Source organism: Colossoma macropomum, unplaced genomic scaffold, assembly GCF_904425465.1.
Source record: "Colossoma macropomum unplaced genomic scaffold, Colossoma_macropomum, whole genome shotgun sequence".
In the NCBI taxonomy this organism is placed as follows: Eukaryota; Metazoa; Chordata; class Actinopteri; order Characiformes; family Serrasalmidae; genus Colossoma; species Colossoma macropomum.
Genome location: NW_023495872.1, coordinates 123,881 through 145,573, shown reverse-complemented (window position 1 = coordinate 145,573; position 21,693 = coordinate 123,881). Strand labels below are relative to the sequence as shown.

Sequence of the window (21,693 nt, the reverse complement as noted above, 5' to 3'; positions counted from 1 at the left end):
AAGAGAACTGGCCTGTATTCATCTGTTCCATCCTTCTCCAGTTCAATACAGAGTCTTCTCAGTGAGTCCTGATCTGCAGCCGCTTGACTACAGTGCAGTCTCTGTTGAAATCATAGTAAGTACTCAAATCACAACTCTAAACTGTTCAAAAACAACAACAAAAAAAGCTGTAAGGTATCTGCCCCCTTATAGCAGTCTAGTAATCGACAATTATTGTTGTGCAGAGTTTGTTATGGATGTTCTATGCCAAAAAACACTGAGTAGAAGACAGCCCAGCCTCTCTCATGTAGATATCCTACAACTTATAATGATGAGCTTGTTCTGATCCACAGTTGTGTATCTTAACAGCTCTAGATGCAACATAACTTGCCAATGGTTATGGTTTGAACCACATTTTGAAGTCTGAAAAAGCCCAGCAGACTGTTTAGCCTGGCTCGTATGTGGCAAGAGTGGCACGGCTAGCATTTCATGCTGTACATTAGTTGATTTTCAGAAATGGAACATGAATCAACGGAATGACGAATCAAGACAGCAGTGATCTACCTACATAAAGAGATTTGAACATTTTGTGGAAGCTAATGACATCACTGGGGAAAAGCGAGTGGTTGTTTTTTTGAGTGACACGGGGGCTACAACTTATGAGCTGCTCCACAGCCTTATTAGTCCAGAAAAACAAAGTGGGAAAATATATGCACGAATTCTAGAAGTGTTGCAAGTACACTTTTCCTCAAAGCCTATTTTGATTGTGGAGCACTACGGTTTCCATATTACGTCACCTGTATCCTGATTATGTAACATAACACATATTCCATTGGAATATGTGTAATGTTACACTGTGCCAGCTGCATTCCGAAATTATCCTAGTTTTGCCTCAATTTAGAAGTTACCCATAAACATGGACAGAAGTTTATTGCATATCCACGCACATACTTTATCTAAGCCGCTTGTCCTCTTGGGATGGGGGTGGGGGGTGGTTGGGGGGTGCTAGATCCTATCCCAGTGGTCATTGGGCAGAAGGCAGGAAGCACCATGGACAAGTCGCCAGTACCTTAATGAACCTGTTTCTGAACCAGGAGTGGTCCATAGATTACTAGAGTTCTTGAAAACGGTATCTAGGCTTCACATTAAGTGTACACTGGTGTGGTCAGTTGTGTGCCTGAAGGTTGTCTTTCTTGGGTGCAGACTCAACTATTCAGGACAAGTGTAAAAACACCTTAAAAAGGGGGTATTTAGGTTTAATGGGGTATTTGCAAATGGGATTTCACATATCATAAATAATAATTCTAAGTTTATTTTTCAAGAACCCTCAAGGAATCACAATTGAAAAGGACACAATCTTCTCTAAAAAAGGGACTCTGACTGGGAAGTATGTTATCCCTGAAATTGCCAGGTTAGTCCACCGCAATAACACATTTCAGTAGTATGTGTACTATGCTGATTATAACAAAAATGGCCATATTTTTAAAAATATCTGTGGATCCTGATATAGACATTGTGTCTGGGGGACTGTGGGACTATAAATGGCATTTTTGGCATGTTCTGACTTGAAATGTTACTTGTTCTTCTCTCAAGCCCTGGAATATGGACTATAGCAGCACAATACAAGAACATCCCTCAGAAGAACTTCACTGCTGAGTTTGAAGTGAAAGAATATGGTGAGATTCTTACATTCAGACAACAAAAACATGCCTGCTGTGCTTCTACACATATACTGACTGTCTTGCTTTACAGTGCTGCCAACCTTTGAGGTCACATTAAATCCATCAAGGTCTTTCTTCTACATCGATGATGATCGCTTTCAAGTGGACATCACTGCCAAGTAAGAGGAATGTGACTTCAACTATAACTTTCAGTAGTAGTATATTTTAGAAGTTTCCTGAAAAATGGCAGCTTGAGGAACATTTCAGTCATTTTACTGAAGAATAAAGGAATAGTTAATGACTATCTATGACTAGGAGACAACTTAAGAATGTAATGTAACCAGTGTGAACTATGTGAAGGTATCTGTTTGGGGACAAAGTGCAAGGAAGTGCATTTGTGGTGTTTGGTGTGACGCAAGGTGACAGCAAGACCAGCCTGCCCGCCTCTTTAAGAAGAGTAACGGTGAGCTTTACAGAGTTTTTACCACCATAAGAAGATACATCACCAATGTACTTTTACCATATTTGAGTGCCTTCGTTTCCTCAACTTGCTGAATGCCTTTTCTTTCATAAATCATTTTCTATAACACATTATTTTATTTTTTATGTAGATCTCAGATGGAGCAGGATTTGCAACACTGACTAAAGAGATGATCCAGAAAACTTTTCCAGACATCAACCAACTGGTTGGAAGCTCCTTGTACATATCAGTCAGTGTTTTAACAGATGTTGGTAAGAGTCAATCATCTGGGTTTATGAGCAAATGTGTGCATGTCCACTGTCATTCACTCATTGTGCTCTGCAAAGTTGCTTTCACATTTCATTGATATTTTAAATGTTAGCCATTTTGATCAAATGAGGTCATTACAGTAATTGTTTTTATTCACAATTTTAAATGTTTGTGTTTCAGGTAGTGAAATGGTGGAAGCTCAGAGGAGGAGCATTCCGATTGTGACATCACCTTATACCATCAACTTCAAAAGAACACCCAAATTCTTCAAACCTGGAATGCCCTTTTGATGTCACGGTATAAAACATACACTATATTTCCAAAAGTATTTGCTCGTCTGCCTTCACATGCATATGAAATTGAGTGAGATCCCATTCTTAATCCATAGGGTTTAGTATGATGTCGGCCCACCCTTTGCAGCTATAACAGCTTCAACTTTTCTGTGAAAGCTTTCCACAAGGGTTAGGAGTGTGGCCATCCCCAAACTGTTCCCACAAAGTTGGGAGCATGAAATTGTCCAAAAAACAACTCCACACCATAATCCCTCTCCACCAAACTATCCACTTGGCACAATGCAGTCAGACAAGTACTGTTCTCCTGGCAACCGCCAAACCCAGACTCATCCATTGGATTGCCAGATGGAGAAACGTGATTCATCACTCCAGAGAACACGTCTCCACTGCTCTAGAGTCCAGTGGCGATGCTTCACACCACTGCATTCAATGCTTTGCATTGCGCTTGATGATGTAAGGCTTGGATGCAGCTGCTCGGCCATGGAAACCCATTCCATGAAGCTCTCTATGCTGTTCTTGAGCTAATCTGAAGGCCACATGACGTTTGGAGGTCTGTAGTGATTGACTCTGCAGAAAGTTGGCGACCTCTGCGCACTATGCGCCTCAGCATCCGCTGACCCTGCTCTGTCATTTACATGGCCTACCACTTCGTGGCTGAGTTGTTGTCGTTCCCAATCGCTTCCACTTTGTTATAATATCACTGACAGTTGACCGTGGAATATTTAGTAGTGAGGAAATTTCACGACTGGTCTTGTTGCACAGGTGGCATCCTATCACAGTACCACGCTGGAATTCACTGAGCTCCTGAGAGCGACTCATTCTTTCACAAATGTTTGTAGAAGCAGTCTGCATGCCTAGGTGCTTGGTTTTATACACCTGTGGCCATGAAAATCATGCCCGAATTCAATGATTTGGATGGGTGAGTGAATACTTTTGGCAATATAGTGTATATACACACACATTCTACTTTATTAGAAAAATTAGAAACACTCAATCTTGTACTTGTTGACTTGAAAAGTTGTTATAGAAGTTATTGAGAATAAACTAGTCGTGAACAAGATTTATTTCAAGATGTCTTCACACAAAGATGATCACAGGTCACCGGTTGGTTCTTTCTCCCGGAAGAAAGCAGGAGTGGAAAACAATTGTACAGATTGTTATCACCCTCAACTGGCCCTAGGAGTTATAGAATTGACCACAATCCAACACAACTCAAAAGCCACATCTACCTTTTACTTCCACTGAAGTGGCACTTTTTTTATATGCTTGCTTTGAGTCTTTAAAGCAATAATATTTTCTGATCCAGAGATTACTTACATTTAATAATTAGCTTCTTTTGAAACATAAATCTAATCAGGGTTTGTGATTTGAGTAGGTTTATGTGACGAATCCAGACCAGACACCTGCTGAAAATGTTGATGTTGTGGTCAACCCTGGAGGCGGGCAGGGTCGAACCAAGGCCAACGGCATGGCAAAGGTCACAGTCAACACCCAGACTGGAGCCAGGAGTCTACAAATTAATGTGAGTCCTGTACTTTTTCTGAACCTGATCAGAAAATGTTGCATCAACAACCTGGGATCCTTAAAATGAGTTTTCTAAATCACTGAAAGATGAGAACAAATTTCTGTTTATCCTTGGAACTCCGCAGAAATAAGCATCATTAACACAATACAAAAGAGATAAATAACATGATTTATTGCCAATAATGTTTTATTATCAACATACTTAATAATGTCAATTAGTTGTTGCAGCCCTAGTTTATATTTTTCCTTGAAGCACAACAATGTGAAAACATTCCTTGCCTAATTAAAAGGTTACCTACCTTTTAATTAGGGAAGAAAATTGCAGTCAAATATCATGTTCAAATTTGTAAGCCGTTATTTGACAAATATTAGGAAAAAAGTATAAAAGAAGTTCTTAATTGGACTATAAACTACTGAACGCTGAATGCATAAAGAAGATAAAGCATAATATCCAAAACAAACAGTGACTCTGCTTCTAATTCTTTACTATAGTGGCTCCAGGACTGGACCACAAATTCCTCAGCTTGAAATTTACACAGAGAAAGGCAGTCGGTGTAAAGTCTGTAAAATAAACAAACAAGTACATTTTTTTTTTTTTTAATCTGGTGAGAGTTTTATTCCAGAAATGTGTATGAGTTTGTATTATTTGCTGCACTGAGCAGTGCTTCTCTGCCACAGTCATAGCTTATAGATCAGGGGTGAGGAACACCAGTCCTAGAGGGCTGGTTATTTTACTACTGAAACACACCTGATTCAACTCATTAGTTAATTATCAGGTTTAGTCGGTGTGTGAGAGCAGAAAATTCAGCTCCCCAGGTGGGATGGCTGCAGAGGTCGTCCTTCTTTGGACTAAAATGCAATGTGCAGGCTCTATAGTGCCCTCTGGTGGAGCATAGAGTAAAGACATCTCACAGTTCTTGAATATAAGAACAACAGAACAGCTAAATTGATATCAAAACTCTTCATTTACTTTTCAGTTTTTTAGACTTTCATGATGATTCTAATGGTTGAAAATTCGGACTCATCTGTACTTTTAACCGAAATTGTCTCACAGGCGAAAACCAATGACCCAGCCATATCAAACAACAGACAAGATGAAAAGCAAATGACTGCCGAAGCCTACGCTACTAAAGAAGGCTCCAGCAATTACCTTCACATTGGCATTGACGCTGAAGAACTGAAAGTTGGTGATAATATGAAAATTAATCTGAACTTTATCAAGAGTTCTGGTGTCCAAAATCAAGATTTCACTTACCTGGTTGGTACTCTTCCAGAACACACACGTAAATACACACAAATGAAACTGGGCCGTTTTTACTGATTTGTTAGTGGATTTACGAAGTAAAAATGAAGAATCACTTTTAATAATTAATAATATATTCAATTAAACAAAGACCAAATAATACAACCTTTAATTAATTCAACAGATCTGGTAAATCATATTAAATATGCTGTATTAATTTGTAGTAATTTTCATCAAAATATCCACCATAAGATTTGACAAACATTATGCAATTTAGATGCATTGTGGACATTACTTTTGTCATAAGCATTGCAGATACAACATTCCTGATGCTGTATAGTTTTCCCAGTCATCTGTAGTTCCAATGAACATTATGGACACATCTAAAACTAATGTTTTTTTTCTTCTCTCAGATCCTTAGTAAAGGACAGATTATCCAAGCAAAGAGGTTTAAGAGGCAAGGACAAACTCTAGTCACTTTGTCTCATCCAGTCACCAAGGACATGCTTCCTTCTTTCCGTGTGGTGGCGTATTACCACGTGGGAGACTCTGAGGTCGTGGCTGACTCTGTCTGGGTAGATGTAAAGGACACATGTATGGGAACGGTGCGTTCTCTCACAAAAAGCTCAGTCTGAAAAGTTACAAAGTTGTACAAACATGGTCATGTTCTTTTATAGTTCAGCAAACAATTAGACAATTATCTTTTATAATATATTATTAGAGTATTTTAGTCAGAAAAGAGCAAAACAGAGATCATAGTGGATTTTGGTTATAGTGGATTTTAGTTATAGTTTGTCACTGCTATCTGCTTCTGGGCCAAATCCTGACTTATGGCAACCCATTCTTGCCTAATCAGTGCTTAGAGTTTATCACAATTTCTGTGTTTTTGTTTGTCCACCCGCTTTTTAAGGATTGACCACAGGTTCTCAAAGGGATTGAGATCTGGGGAGTATCCTGGCCATGGACCCAAAAGTTCAATGTTTTGTTCACCGATCTATGTATTTATTACTATTGCCTTGTGACATGGTGCTCCATCATCATTTCACTGGTTTTGAGCTGCTGGCTAAATTGGCTTACCTCTCATTTTTTGTCACTTGAATAGACTCAGTCTTAGCATAACTGAAGAATTAAGCATATGGATCTGTTTTCCACCCTAGTTGCGACTGGATGTAAAGGATCCTAAAGAGATCATATAACCCTGGGGAGCGGTTTGGTCTTAAAATTACTGGAGATCCTGGTGCCAAGGTTGGTCTTGTAGCTGTGGACAAGGGTATCTTTGTCCTCAACAAGAACAGACTCACACAGGACAAGGTTAGTGGTTACCAGCAGAACTGATGATTATCATTGATAACCTGTAGTTTTTTACCCCAGTTATCTAAATATGTGTTTACATTTCCAACCGTAGATCTGGGACCTCATTGAGAAGCACGACACTGGCTGTACAGCTGGCAGTGGTAAAGACAGTATGGGGGTTTTCTATGATGCTGGTCTGCTGTTTGTGTCAGACAAAGCGGGAAGCACCAGCTCTAGAACAAGTACAGTAAATATTTATATAACCATTATTGTTATATAGGTACAAAGTTCAATGAAAAACACAAAAAAATGGAAATAGTGATCTATTCTGGCAAATATACTGAAACAGCATCCATTTGTGTGTGGAATTTTACAGAGATTGAGGTTTATATTTCAAGAGTGCAAGTAAAAATAATGGACATTTTTTTCTTGTATAGCAATTGCCTGCCCCACTCCACCAAAGAGAAAACGGAGAGCTGCAACTCTTATACAAATCACCCAAACACTGAGTAAGAATCTGGATTTGAAGAACTAATATTTTACCTTTGTAGAAATTAATTTAAATTCTGATTGCTGTCATGTTTTATGAAATTTGCCTGTGTCACAGATCTTCTTAGATCTTAGTTTTGTCCTTGCCTAGAACTGATCTCTTTACCTTTTTTCCTCCAGTTGAAAAATACAGTGGTGATCAAAAGAGGTGTTGTGCAGATGGACTGAGGCTGAATAAACTGGGCTACACATGTGAACGGAGAGCTACATTCATCACCGATGGTGTAGAATGTATCCAAGCCTTCCTGACCTGCTGCAAGGAGAAACAGAAACACCAGCCGGCGAGTGTAGAGCAGGGAATGGTGTTGGCTCGCAGTATGAACCCACTTTGCTCTGTGTCCTTGTTTGAATTTATGAGATCTTAAAAGAAGCTTGAAACATTGAATGTCATTGCCCGGTACAATGTCTTTTCATTAAGTGTAAACAGGCATTATCAACAAATTTCCATTTATTTAAATCGAATAGAATACAGCTGAATAAGTCATTTCCATTCATCTTTTTGACCTTGCCAAGCTCCTTTCCTTCATTTGCTTGTTGCATTGCTTATGCATGTGTGCTTGTACATGCTCACACAGGTGCAGAAGAAGAAATAGAAGAAGATGATTTTGATGTAATTACATCACGTACACAGTTCCCTGAGAGCTGGCTCTGGGAAGACATGACGTTGCCAAGCTGCCAAGCTGGCCAATGGTAAATGTAGACTACATTTTTTCTTACTACTGTATTTAGGTTTTAACTGAACACAGCCCAGCCAATGGTAAATGGTAGACAATGAGAAATGCAATTTATTTATATTTTAAGTGATGCTTTTCTCCCTTGTTCCAGTGCTACAACGACCCTCAACATGGACAATATTTATCTGAAAGACTCCATCACTACCTGGCAGATCCTAGCCATCAGTCTGTCTACGACCCATGGTCAGTGTCCAGTCTCACACTGTTCTCACTTTTGATCTTCTAAAAAAATAAACTCTTGTAGAAGTCAAAAAATGGTAAATGGTGCTAATACATCAACTCTTATGTTGCAGCAGATTTTGTAACTTCTACAAGGACTGTTGTGCTATGACAAACATGAATCATACGTGCAATGGTTGTTATTATTCAATATTATGTTTCTCTTTCACTTTTTTTTTTTCTCTCCAGGTATCTGCGTGGCTGATCCTTATGAAATGATTGTTAAAAAGGATTTCTTTTTGGACCTGAAGTTGCCTTATTCAGCGGTGCGCAACGAGCAATTAGAGATCAAGGCCATTCTGCATAACTTCTCTAATAATAAGTATAAGGTACATTTTTTTAAAGCTTTCTTAAGTGTGAAAGTGTAAGTGCTGACATATGGTGGTACACATTTATCTATGCACAGCTTCTATGAATTATTCATAAACCTCAAAACAGTGTACAAATCGTGGACAGTTGTGGACAACAGTGTACAATTATGCACAAATTGTGGACAAATTGTCAGTATACCAAAGGGTAGAAAGTGCATTGATATAATTTTTACATGCAATTCTGCCAAAGATGCTTGGTATTACCTTTCCTGTCAACGGTTGGGAAACTGAGTGATCTTACAGGGCTCTACTGCTAACAGGGCTCCTCTGCTTAATGAACAGCTATGTCTAGTCACAGTTAGGTACATGCACTCATGGGTCAGATGCATGATACCACAGTCGTGATGTTGACCATAAACAATATAGTGGTGCAAGTAGAGGGCTAAATCCAACAAAGAGTCATGGAAAAGAGTTTTGGTTTAATTTTTTTCTTTTTCTTCAAACTCATATCTTACAGTTCCAGGAAAACATTGTGCACAATGTGGCTCAGTGGGACCTTTTCCCAAGGAACTGCCACTTGCCAGAATATAAGGTTTCTGATTTGTGAAGTATTCGTAGATCCTTTTTTCCAACAAGAGCCACACAGAGAGAATCCATATTCCAAAACAGGGTTTATACAATATTATTCCTCCCAAACATTCTTCTTAAATTCAAGCCAACCTCACACACAAAATAAAAGAAAACAGTGATGGAAAAAGCATTGTGAATGATGATTGCTGCTCCATGCAAACAAAATTCCAGTCAGATAAACATTGCTCCATATTCTTCTGCTTTCCCCTAACCCAGCATAAACCCCGCCTAATGTCCCAACAGGACAAACTAATAGAGCACAGACAATCTATGTTCCTAATCATCAAGTCTTTCAATTATGTTGTGTCCCTGAATCGACTGTCCCCTCGTTACTCTGATGGAAAATCCATCTGAACACATTAGCAAAAATATTGAGGACATGGTAGATGCAACGGTGTGATCCCAAATCCAAACTCTGCATATAGTGAATGTAAAAACTGTCTACTCACCACATACAGCACTAAGACCTCCTGCAAACAGTGATGGTCCTTACCCAATGTTCTCTGGAAGACAAACCCTAGACACTTATCATAAAGTCTACTTTTATAACCTTCTGAGCAATGCAGACTAACTTTACAACAGTACAACCAACATACAATAGTATACTTACAAGTGGTCTCATTAGTTAGCTTGAAAGGCTAGAATGACCACTAGCAACCTGGCCATTTTAATAAACAGAAAGTAATAAATTAAAAGTTGGTAGAGTCTATCCATCATAAAAGAGGAGTTAGGCATGCACAAGAAGTGAAACAAGGGCTTCAGTACCACAGGAATGGCTACTAATGGCTAGTAGAGGATGCGGCTTATTCTTAGCTGAGCTTAACAACACTCTTGCTCTCCTGCTAATAAGTCCATACTGTTGTAAAAGGGGCATCAATAACTATGCCAACCAGTATCTAACAAAATACAGCAGAAACTGCATTCTCTTAAAGTGACAAGCTATCCATGTCATGACAGTGGTTCTCCATTACATTACAGGGCATAGACCTATGGATTACATCCTACTCTGCTTAGACTCTGATGCTCTTGTCAGTTTTACTACAAATTAGTTGTAGTATACTTTCTATCTGTTGCTGCAAAGAGATCAGGAGTTCCCAGAGCATGACTTCCTGATTAATGTGGGTTACTGTTTGCTGTCAACAGCTGGCCTGAAAACCCACTTCATAATCTGCCAGGTAAGAAGGTGGTCCTCATGCCCTATATGGCCTGTTGATTGCTGCAACTATAGTTCCTCCTGAAGAAGTCATGATGTCAGTAGCCTCTTCTGTCAATCCCAGCTCACTAATCTTGGACATCTCCAACTCATTTGATTCTTGATTTTTTTTCTGGAGAATCGAGGACCAATTCAGGAGCTTCAGGATGCAAAGGCAAATTTGTGGATCACCACTCGATTCAGCCGCAAGCACTTGTTCTCAGCCATCACCACCTTCTGGTCTGACCACATAAACCTGCAAGTCCTCATCAGGCTTCTTTATCCCAGTGTACACTGTTGGCTCCCACATTTCGCACCAGAACCTGATCACCCACCTTAATTACAGATGTGGTCACTTTTGCATCCCACCTCCTCTTGTTCAGCAGCTGCCACTTGTCTGCATTTTCAGAGGCAAGGTGGTAGGAATGTCTAAGCCTGTTCTTCAAATCTTGCACATACTGAGAGTGAGTTTTTGAAACCTCCTGGATGGATCCCAAAACAGAGATCAATAGGGGGTGAGGCTCTCTTTTGAACATTAAAAGGAAAAGGTGCTTCTCCATTTGCAGTGTTGCAGGTGCAAATATCTGTGTGCACCAATGGACACACATATTTTGGCTAATGTTCCTTCTTTTTATCATTTAAAGTCCCTAGCACATCCAATAAAGTCCTATTAAATCTCTTTATAGGATTGCCCCTAGGGTGATAAGGAGTAGTTTAAAATTTTAACCCCAGAGAGCTTGCAAAGTTCAGATACCACTTTACATTAATAATTGGTGCTCTGGTCACTGTGGATCCAACTGGGTGTTTTTTTCACATCTGTTGAGACCATGATTTGCATAAGCCACAAACCTAGTCTTGCCTTCTAGGGCCTGTTATACTCAACGCCCAAGGACGGGTGTGGAGGCTAACTTTTCTATAATACTCTAAAAAAGCATCCTGACATTCTTCACTCCATCTGTGAGTCACTGACTTTGACCTAGTTTGGTATTTTTTGTGTAGAAAACTTGCCTTTTAACAAATCATTCAAAGGTCTACCTTAGCATAGACACAGACAAATCTCGGGTAATAACCCGAGAAACCTAGAAATGACCTTTGCTCCTCAATTGTTGTTGGTACAGGCCAATTTTTGACAGCCAAGACCTATAATGTGCCCAAGATGTTTTACCGAAGTCTGGAAAAAATTACATTTGGATGGAGATTTTACCCAAAGTCTGCAATCCTTTTCAACACGCACACCAATCTTTAATTGTGTTCTGTCAGCATATCAGAGAATATAATCAGATCATCTAGAAAGGCAGTAACTTTGTGGAGATTAAGTCCTGGATTTACTGGAAGTCCTTGTGGCATTCTTTGAAATGACCAGTTTCCAAATGGGGTAGGGAATGCAGCTATGTGATGATCTGTCAGCTCTATCTCCAGCTGGTAGTATCAACTTTTAAGATCAAGAACCGTGAACCATTTGGAACCCTTCAGAAGGAAGAATGTCTCCTCTATGCGAGGTAAGGAATAGGTGCTGTTTTAGTCACACTGTTCAGTTTATAATAATCTACGACCATTCTGAGATACCTAAGGGCTATTTGATTCCTCTATGATGCCAGCAGTTTAGGCAATAAATTGCTTACTTGGGACATGGGGCTCCAGGTCAATATAAAGGCATGAGAAACCTCTTTCTTGAATCTTTCTGAAATATGCTCTTTAAACTCTGGATAAAAGGGACTACTATCCAAGTCAAGGTACAGATCAGTGGCAGATGTGTGGCTAACTTGCTTATCCGGATACCCAAGAAAGGAATGTGCTACATGTTTGGGAACACAACAAGCATTAGAACTGGTATGAGCTAATGGCACAGCACAGTCGATGGGTGAACATTCTGCAATGACACATTTTGTGGGAACCGTGATGCACGACAGGAGATATTTCTCACAGCAATGCTGAACTTACTGTGGGATTCTGACTTCTACAATCTGATTATGGACAAGTAGCCCACCAGAAACAGGACACTCCAGTGGCACTCCAATAACTGCTTTGAACTACTCTTCATTGTTTTTTGCATGACAGATCCCTTTGAGGACACATACCTGATATCTCTTTATACACACTGGAGCCTTGCTACTGAGCTTTACACACAGTACATTAACCTTCTCAGACTGGTTTTAACTGCATACAGCATTCAGAGTAGGCAGCAGCCCAGTTAGCATGCAAAGGCAAAGATTTAAAAAACAGAATGGCAGGCACAAACAAGGAATAAATGTTAAGCTCAAATTTTAAGTCTCTGTTTAAGGATTTCAACCAAGAATATAGCTTAAAACCAGGGCAGCATTCATGTCTCCTGTCTCTAGCATAGCACGCTCTCCTAGCCCCGCCCACCAAGGCTGCTGATAGGCTACATGCTCACAGACCATAATATGAAAACTTAACTTCAAATAAAAACCCAAGTATATTTTATGTCCTCTATACAAGGACAATAAACTTTTAACCGGTGCCACAGACACTTTTAGGAAAATGTATTGCTACTTCTTTGTACTCTAAAGGACGAATTTGTCCTGCAGCACTCTCTGTCTTAAGTAAATCCCCAACAGGAAACAATTATCGATGTGAAAGACGTTGAGAGTAGATGGACTGGGCTTTGATTGTCAGTTGTGACCCAGTGTCTATCAAACATTGGTACTGAACCCCATCAAGCCAGGTGAGCCTTAAAAAGTGCAATCCCCAGCACCACCCCATCTTCACCCTGCTCCTCAGTCTTGTCACTCTCAAAACAGTTAAAAGGAAGGGGAGGCAGCCTTCAAGCTTGAGGCAGAAGCTGCCCAGAACTCCAGCCCAAGTTATCAGAGTTCTCTCCCTTCCCTCAAATCAGTCTCATCTCATACATCTCATACTTCATCTTGTGTTGAAGGGACAGTCCGAATCTGTACTTTGTACTATGCACAGTGGAAGCCATATGTCAATAATATCCATAAATGCTGCCATCTTCTCTGGGCTCGAGTTCATATGAAATGGACTGATACACAGTGGAAATGTGTGGTCAGATGAGACAGTCTTTCAGATTGCTGCCAGCATAAAGTACAGCCAGAATCTGTTGTAGTATGGGAGTGTACTGGTATCCATGGCACAGGTAACTTGAAGATCTGTGAAATAAATGCTGAAAGATATGTACTCATTTTGAAAAAAAAAAACAAAGGCTGCCTTTTAGATTCCATCTTTTTCAGGAATGTCCATGCTTATTTCAACATGAATATGGCAAGAAACATTCTACATGTGAAACAACAGCATGGCTGCATAATCAGAAAGTGCAGGTTGCCCACCTGCCTGCCACGTATTGAAAAAGTGTAGCACATTATGATACGGTTGCACAGCTATAGACTTGTTTAAATGAAAAATTCCACTTTTAAAAATTGGATCAGCTGGTGTCTTCAGTCCCCAAGTGATTATTAAGTCAAAAGAAAAAGTGATGTAGCACAGTGGTAAACACACTGTCAAAAATAAACGAATAAATAAAATTCAGAGTAAAACATCAAAGACTGTACTTTTGTAGTGTTTTCAATTTAATGCAGGTCAAGCAGAATTTACCTATCACCACTTTCCACTTTTAATGCCATTTTCTCACAAGTATGTTGTTTACAGAGTCCACTCTGTATCTCTCCCTGATGAATGTTTCACTTATAAGGCTATGTACACATTTTGCTGTTTATAATGTTTCTCATTCATTGTTCCCACTAGGTGCGTGTGGATTTCATAGAGACGGAGAATGTTTGCAGTGCAGCCAGCAAGAAGGGCAAGTATCGCACCACAGTTAATGTTGAAGCACAGTCCTCCAGATCCATCTCATACATTATTATTCCCATGGAACTGGAAAACCACTGGATTGAGGTTCAGGCTGCAGTTTATGGGTCAACAATCTCTGATGGAATAAGGAAGGCCCTGAAGGTGGTGGTGAGTGTCAGTTGAAGAGTGTCAACATTCTTGAAAGGTTCAGAGAATGTCGTTCAGCATAAGCCATGGGCAGCAAGCTGAGTTGATGATATTGGCTGGGTGTAGCTGAGTCAGTGGTACAGACACAGTATTACTCTTACATCAGTAATATACACCAATATAAAATTACAGATAACTTAAGCTGAAGCTAAAGTCAAGTTTGACGCTAGTTATTTGTGGGAAGCATAGACAGTCAACAGACATATTGTACAACCCTTTTCCCCCCACCCACCCAGACCAAATTTGATGCTCACTCTTTCCACTGAGAATATGTAAAAACAATCATGGAAAAAAAAAACTTAAGATGAACAGATCCATTACACTATGTTTCACTTTCTCAGTCTGAAGGTGTGTTAACTACAGTTGAAGAGAAGAATGTGGAGCTCAACCCATCTAAAGTTGCTGGTGGGTATTTTGGTCATTTTCATTACTTTGACCTTTACGTATTGCCATTAATTCATGCTATATCAACATTATCCGCTCAAAATGATTATCAGTATTGAGATGCATAGATGAATATATGTCCTACTCTGTCTTTGTCTCTGTCTTTCTGTGAAAAGGTGGAGTGCAAGTTTTGCGTGTGAGGAGTGACATACCTGGACGGCAGATTCCAAACACTCCTGCAAATACATACATATCCTTGTCTGGTAAGAGAAATGTAGCCATTTCATTTTGCCCATGATCCATTTTAGGTAAAAATTGTTAACTAGAAATATACTAAATGAATATCAGCAAAAACGCTCTCCACTCAGTTCTGTGTTGAGACTTCCAATGAGTAAAGATAGATGGATGGTTTCCTCCATCAAGATGATGGAAAACCTAATCCAGATTGCAAGATTGGGTAGATCACATTGCCTGGATTGAATACAAGAAAGCAGACAACTCATTTGGCCTACTGGAAAGTTATCCTAACCCCATCCCTTTACCCAATGAGATAACAAAAATATTTTTATACTGTATATAAACCTCGGTATGTTCTTATATTGTTTTTAAATTGCACATTATAAGTATTTCAGTAACAAAATACATATATATATATATATATATATACATTTTTTTTTTTAAACTGAAAAAAAGAAAGAAAACAAAAATGAAATCTACACGCCTCTATTATTTGTAAACTGTGTTGTCTTTTTAGCTCTTGGCCCACCACGAACATTGCACTTTGGCCTTCAAGACAAAATGTTTGGGAACCTCTCACTTACAGAATCCTGCTAACAGATAGGAAATGCAGATATATGTTGTGGATGCAGAGGATGTGCAGGATAAATCTCTTCATGAAATGCATGACAAACAGACTGCACATGTGGCTGACATTGAAAACTCCTACTACTGTCTAGAGAGGGCAGGAGTGAGGGACAGCACATGGGCACTAATCATGGCAGCACAAGAAGAAGAAATCAGCATTAGATCGATCAAACAGAAGTGTACCATATCGGACAAGATCCAAAGCGCACACTTTCCAATTTTTGGTCAGGCTCATGGCCAGCCCCTGTCTTTTAACAGAAATATCTAGCATATCCCCCTGCTTTAGTTCTTCCCCTTACTGTATTTACTATTTTCACTACTTTAAATTGTTTTTTCAATCTAGACTAGTCCATGAGGCCTACATTTGTGAATGTAAATGGTACATAAACAAAACAATTCAGGAAACTGTTCAGTGCAGCCAAAAAGACATTTGCGTTGTTTAGCTAAAAATATTTTTATATGTGCCGAAATAGAGTTTATAACTAAACAGTCACTAACATCATGCCATGTCATCACCACATAGCATGAAAACAACATAGTATGTTAGCCTAGGGTTGGGCTCCCCCGGACTACATGGTAGACGCTGCTGTCCTGTGATTTTTTTTCAACACTTTGTTTTGTTTTTTCTTCGAGCACTCAAGTAAGTTTTAGACTCAAAACTTGATATCAGAATCTGGAGAAATACTAAGCATTAAAGGAGAAACTTGTGAGAATGTGGAAGGTTAAAACTGAGCTTGTCCCATTTATGATAGGACACTAGAGGACTTTGGCCCTTTAGAAATATGATTAATTTATAAATCTATAATAGAGTTCCATTAAAAAACATGTGTATGCTCATCAAGCCACTCATATGTGTATCTATTTACACTCTTGTTTGCTTTCCTTTAGGTCAGGATTTGAGTCAGACAATCGAGCAGGCCATCAGTGGAGACTTTATGGGGCGTCTGATTGTGCAGCCTTCTGGCAGTGCAGAGCATAATATGATCTACATGACATTACCCCTCATTGCCACACACTACCTGGACACCACCAAGCAGTGGGAGGAAGTGGGCTTCGACCGTCGTTCTGAAGCTGTCAAACACATCCAGACAGGTATGAAAAGTCATCTCCAGTACTTCATTGACATGGGTATAATATTCTGTTTTTGGGTTTTATAAGGGTAAAAGATGTGCTGGCTGCAAAATGCAAATTTTCTAACCTTAGAAATTTCTAGCAACAATAGATATGTTGCATATAACATTTTGCTTTAAATCGTGTCAAAGATTGTGACTATAATAAATAGGTGATGGTGCTTTAGTGACGTTGTTCAGTGTTTGTTCAATTCTATCACTTTCTATGCTGATTAGAACCAGATTCTTATGTATAACTCAACATAACCAGACCTTTGACCTGGAAAGGTAAAAATACAACCCCATTTCCAAAAAAGTTGGGACACTGTGCAAAATGTAAATAAAAATAGAATGCAATGATACGCAAATAATGTAAACCATATTTTTTTAAGAAAAAAACCTCAAAGACAACATATCAAATGTTGAAACTGAGAATTGTATTGTTTTTTTGAAAAATATATTTTTTGAATATTTTTTGAAGGCCATTTTGAATTTGATGCCAACAACATGTTCCAAAAAAGTTTCATCACCTCTTCATTGAACAACACTCTGTATGCGTTTGGAAACTGAGGAGACATTGCTGTAGTTTTTAAAGTGAAATATTTTCCCATGTTTGCTTGAGATAGGATTTCAATTGCTTTACAGTTGGTGGTCTCCTTTGTCATATTTTTCATTACATAATGCAACAAATATTTTCAGTGTGTGACAGGTCTGGACTCCAGGCAGGCCAGTTTTACATGGAGACCCTCCCTCTACAGAGCCATGCTATTATGTGCAGAATGTGGTTTGGCATTGTCTTGCTGGAATAAGCAAGGCCTTCACTGAAAAAGACATCATGGCAGCATATGTTGCTCCAAAACATGTATATATCATTCAGCATTAATGAGACCATTCACATAGATGTGCAAGCGACCCATGCCATGTGCACTAATCCGCCCCCATACCATCACGAATGCTGGCTTTTGAACTGTGTGCTGATTACAAGCTGGATTGTCCTTCTCCTCTTTAGCCTGGAGGACCTGAATTAGAAAAGAATTAGAAATTTTGATTCATAGGACACTTTGTCCATCATACATTGGCCCAGAGAAGACAGTGGTGTTTCTGGATCCTGTTTATATATGGTTTCTTCTTTGCATGGTAGAGTTTTAACTTGCATTTGTGGATGCAGTGATAAACTGTGTTCACAGACAGTGTATTTTGGAAGTGTTTCATAGCTCATGCAGTGATTTCCACTGTCTGTTTTTAATGCAGTGTCACCCAAAGGCCCACAGATCACAGCTAGCCAATATTGTTTTTTTTGGTCTTGTCATTTGCATACAGAGTTTTCTCTGGATCCTCTGAATGTTTTATTGATATTATGTTCTGCACATGATGAAATGCCCAAGTTCTTTGCTATTTTATTTTGAAAGACATTGTTCTTAAAATGTTGCACTTTTTGCCTATGGAGTCTTTCACTGTGTCGTGAACCCCTTTCCTTTTGTTCTTAAATTGTTGGGATATTTGCTGACTCATTTTTTGGCAAATTGGCCCTCGACAAATCCTTGCTTATAGTATACTAGGCTTTTCCTGGATGCTTTTTTTGTGTCACTTGATTAAGATGTTTTTTAAACACGTTTTTGAAATTGCATGCATCAAATTATATTTAAAAATAACAATGAAGTTGATAAGATAAAACATTAAATATATTGTCTTTGCACTGTATGTGCTTAAATACAGGTCAAACTAGATTTACAAATCACTGGTTCATGTTTTATTTGCATTTTTCCTACTATCCCAACTTTTGTGAATTAATCTGAGATCAGCTAAAAAAAATAAAAAAAAAAAAAGTTCAGGAAATAATGTGCAGGAGGTTAGTTTGTGTGAAGTTTGGTTTAGAAATGTTAGAAAAGTTACTCACATCCAAAGATGTTCTTAAGGGTAACAAAAATATTATCAGTTAAGGTTCTAAACTAAAGCAAGTACTAAATTATATGGAAATGAAAATGTATTGTTATTCTACAAACTCTTAAGGATATGAAAATAGATAAGAGCCTTCATAATTCTTTTATGCTGCTGAGACTGATGCCTCTCTCTTTGCTATTAGGTTATGAACAAGAGCTGACTTACCGTAAAGAGGATGGATCCTATGCCGCATGGACACACAGACCCAGCAGCACATGGTAAAAGATACATGCATGAGAACCACTCCCCCTCTGCTCTCTGAATAATTATCCAATATAGTTCATTTATAATTCATGATCGATTTTTCCTGTATCTTTGTCTCTGTGGTAAAGGCTGACGGCGTACGTGGCCAAAGTCTTCGCCATGGCCAGTGACCTCATTACAATTCAGGAGAATGTTCTCTGCAGCGCTCTTAAGTGGCTGGTTCTGAAGACCCAGATGCCTTATGGCATGTTTAAAGAAGACGCACCTGTGATTCATGGGGAGATGGTCGTAAGTGGAAATCACATTTGCTTTTGGCTGAATATATCTTCTTGACTGGTGTCTTTTAAATCCTGAAGCTATTAGTTCAGTGAAATCCAATGTTTTAGTGCAGGCTTTTCTGTGTAATTCCAGGGAGATGTGCGAGGAAAGGATGCAGACGCATCTCTGACAGCATTTGTCCTGATTGCTATGCAAGAAGGAAAAGAACTTTGTGCCAAGTCTGTCCCTGTAAGTCAAATTTGATGTGTGATAATCAGTCTGCTATATACAAAAGAATTCTACATTTTTGTCATTTTCTCTTTCGTTTTATTCATATAGATTCTTGCAGAGAGTATGAGGAAGGCCACTGAGTATCTGGAACGTAGACTTCCCACTTTGAACAATCCTTATGCTGTTGCTATGACTTCCTATGCCATGGCCAATGCTGGCAAATTCAAGCAAGATCTCCTGATGAAGTATTCCTCTGGAGGTCAATAAAGCTCACATTCAAATGAATGAATTGTTTTAGGCAACACCTGTATAGACTGAAAATTAAGTGCATGAAGAAACGTCATGAAGGAGCTAATAATTTGCACAGAGTTCAGAGATAAAGTTGGTTATGTTCAACAGCTTCTTTTTTTCTCATAAACAGATGGTGCTTTTTGGCCAGTCCCTAGAGGACACCACTTCACCGTGGAAGCCACAGCCTATGCCCTGCTGGCTCTGGTAAAGGCAAAGGAGTTTGATGCAGCAGGGAAAGCAGTGAACTGGCTCAACAGGCAGACCAGTCCTTATGGAAGTAGCGGCACCACACAGGTAGGCCATACTCATGCCACTGATACCCTGATAACCTTAAATTTAAATTGATGTCACTCAGGCCTGAACATTTCAACACACATTCAGAAGAAATCCAAGTGCAAAAAGTAGGGATGCACCAGTATAGGAATTTTGATGATGCTGATACACACACTGAATGTAGAAACTGGCATTAGCTCTATATTGTAAGCATTATAGCATTATTTAGATTTATACATCTACATTTATTTGTAAAGTGTTACAAGAAGGGCTGCAAAAAACAAATATTTTGATATTTGATAATTCATGTAAATAATAGACTAGATTAACTGGCTTAAATCTGCCCTTACATGGGAAAAGCCATAGCAATAAAGTATATGGCATTAGGGCTGCAACAAATGACTATTTTGATAGTTGAATAATCTGTTGTAACAATGGCATATGGAACCAGACGCTTGCAGCAGAGGCTTAAGTTAAGATCTTTAATACCAAAGGGGAAATCTGCCACCAGCCCAGGTTCAAGGACATCCTTAGCCACTACCCAGCTTCTCTCCTCTGGTCCATACCCCTCCAAATTGATGAGGTACTGGAGGTTCCCTTCACGATTTTGGGAGTCCGGTTCCGATTGTCCAGAAGACCTGGGATCACAGGCTTAAGGAGGGAAACATGGAAAGATGGTGAAATACGAAATTGTGCTGATAAGTTAAGTCTGTATGTGAAATCATTGATCTTTTTAATGATCTGGAGTGGACCGATGTACTTTGGCTGCAACTTATGGCAACCCTCCCCAAACCCGAGGTCCCGAGTAGAAAGCCAGACCTGGTCTCCAGGTTGAAAGAAGGGGGTCTCCCCCGACGTCTTTCTCCTTTTTCCCTAGCATGCTGCAGGGCTGCTTCTATGCTGCTGTGGGTTTGTTAACAGACCTCCTTGCTGCGCTCAATCCAGTCATCGATGGCGGGGATGTATGAAGCTATAGCAGTCCAGAGGTGAGAGGAGGTTGATAACCTAGAATACACTGGAACGGTATCATTTGCGTGGCCGAACTTATAAGAGGATTTTGTGCGATCTCTACTCAGATTAAATACTTTGACCAGTCTGTTGGGTTACTACTATTGATGAATGGAGAAATTCTCCTAATTCTTGATTGACTCTTTCACACTGTCTGTTGGAATGTGGGGGATAACCTGAGGTGAGACTGACACTTATGTTCACAAAAGCCTGACCAGACTCTGGATGTAAATTGTGAACCTCGATCTGAAATGATATCCTCTGGGATGCCAAAGTTACAGAAAACATGTTCATATAGAGCTAGTGTGGTATTAAAAGCATTTGGCAGAGATTTAAAAGGAATGAACTTTTCTCATCTAGAAAAATGATCGACAACTCTGAAGATCGTTGTAAACCTTTCAGAAGGGGTTAAATCAGTTATGAAATCAATTGATATGTGAGACCATAGACATTCTGGTACGCGTAGAGTACATACATTTGCCAGCTGGGAGTGTTTTGGTGGTTTTATTTTGTGCACATTCAAATCTATGCACATCCTGCTTAAGGGCTTCCCACCAATATCTGTTGAGTAACAGTTGCTGTGTGGAAATTCACCAGGATGACCGGAGCTAAGAGAGGAGTGAGCCCGTGTAATCAACTGATCTCGAAATTGGTCCAGCACTTAGAGTTTATTGGGCGGACAGTGAGTAGGAACATTGGAATTTTCAAGTGCTTTAGCAATCTCATTGTCAACCTCCCAGCAAATGGAAGTGAATTTGTACAGAAAAGGGGAGAATAGGCTCCGGCTCAGGCAGGCTCTC

General features: G+C 39.4%; 1 pseudogene; it reads left to right on the top strand.

Annotated features, from left to right (window-relative positions):
- LOC118803208 overlaps positions 1 to 21,693 on the top strand; it is a 39,509-nt pseudogene that overhangs the window by 4,534 nt on the left and 13,282 nt on the right.